We start from the raw sequence: 2,086 nt of genomic DNA, 5'->3' as shown, positions 1-2,086 counted from the left end.
GGCGTTGTTTTATATTTCAAAACGTAACTTTCTTGAGAAGCATAAAATGTTGTTGGTTTCGCAGATTTAAGTCATATCACATCTGGCTTGGGCTATGCTATTCCACCAACTATATAATGCTTTGTCTAGGGTTCCTAATGTTAAATTCTACTGTCCACATTTCCTGTTATCTTGCTTGTAGGGATAAGTCAAATGGTTTTTTTTTATAAAAAAAAAACTGGATAGAAAATAAAGATTTTGAGAAGTTGAGTCTAACATTTGGCCTAATTCCAAAAGCCAAGTGACTCGTTATTATTCCAACTCATCGGAAACCTGTTCTCTGCACCTTATATCTAGCACAGTCCACATTGAAAGCTTCCAGCTTTGAAATGGATTAACTGGCCATACTTGGACTTCCTTTTCCACAGTGTGAACTTCTTTCTGACTTGCAGATGAGAAGAAGAAGAAGGCAGGCCACCTGTCGCCAGAAAACAGCGGCAGGTGCCCCGCCCCCTTTTCACTGGAAGTCCCACCCCTTCCCTCAAAAGTCCTGCCATTCAATGCAAATTCTATATTAATGTTTTTGAAAATGTTCGTTTTCGCATATCATGCAGCCTACATATGTCACTGCTTTCGGTCTGAAGGAGTAGTTTTTTTTAGTCCCTCTAGCAAACTGGTGAGGAACCGCGTTATATCTTGTCTGCCAGTGGGACTTGACCCTTACCAGTTTGCGTACAAGGCAAGGAGATCCACGGAGGATGCTGTGGCAATGGCTTTACACACTGCCCTGGCTCATTTGGAGAAGCGAGGGAACTAGTGAGATTGTTATTTGCAGACTTTAGTTCTGCATTTAATACTATTCTCCCGCATAGATTGGTGCCCAAACTATTAGATCTGGGACTTCCACTGTGTTTGTGCAGGTGGATATTGGATTTTCTATCAAACCGTTCCCAATGGGTCAGTATGGTTTCCCACATCTCTGCAGATCTCATCATGAATACGGGGATGCCACAGGGGTGTGTGTTCAGCCCGCTTTTATATACGCTCTTTACAGCTGACTGTGCCCCCCAAATACCCCAGTAATAAGATCATTAAGTTTGCAGGTGATACAACGGTGGTTGGTTTAATCCAGGGGTCTCCAAACTAAGGCCTGGGGGCCGGATGTGGCTCAATTGCCTTCTAAATCTGGCCCGCAGACGGTCCAGGAATCGGCATGTTTTTACATGAGTAGAATGTGTCCTTTTATTTAAAATGCATCTCTGGGTTATTTGTGGGCCTGCCTGGTGTTTTTACATGAGTAGAATGTGTGCTTTTATTTAAAATGCATCTCTGGGTTATTTGTGGGGCATAGGAATTCGTTCATAATTTTTTTCAAAATGTAGTCTGGCCCCCCACAAGGTCTGAGGGACAGTGGACCGGCCCCCTGCTGAAAAAGTTTGCTGACCCCTGGTTTAATCACTGCTGAAGAGGGGGAAGCGGCCTATAGGAAGGAAGTTGAGCAGTTGAGGGAGTGTTGCAGGAAAAATAACTTACTCCTTAACTTAAAGAAAACAAAAGAGAGTATTGTAGACTTTAGGAAATGTAAATTGAATATTCAGCCACTTATTATTATTGAGGGGGGAGTATGTGGAACAGGCCTCCGTGTTTCGATTTCTGGAAATGGAGTTGAGAGACAACCTAACCTGGGGAGAAAACAGCAAAGACCTGATGAAGAGAGTACAGCAGAGGTTATATTTTCTGTGAATTCTCCGGGAAAACAATCTCTCAAAGGACCTGTTGACGGCATTTTACCAGTGTATTGTTGAGAGTGTATTAATTGATGGTCTGTGTGTGTGGTTCAGGAGCTGCACGGCCAGGGGAAAAACAATGCTGTCAGGGGTTGTAAAGACTGCAGAGAGAATAATTGGGTGCACTCTTCTCGCCTTGGATCAAATCTATGCTTCCAGGTGCCATAAGAAAGCTGCAGAGAGAGAGCGCAGGATAGTGTGCAACCTGGAAATGATCTCTTTCAGCTTCTGCCTTCTGGAAGAAGGTACAGAGTTATGAAGACTAGGACTAGCCGCCTGAGAAACAGTTTCTATCCAAATGCGATTTTGGTTTTAAATGC

Source organism: Zootoca vivipara, chromosome 12 (genome assembly GCF_965207765.1).
Source record: "Zootoca vivipara chromosome 12, rZooViv2.hap1.1, whole genome shotgun sequence".
Classification (NCBI taxonomy): domain Eukaryota; kingdom Metazoa; phylum Chordata; class Lepidosauria; order Squamata; family Lacertidae; genus Zootoca; species Zootoca vivipara.
Note: the sequence above shows the minus strand (reverse complement) of the source record.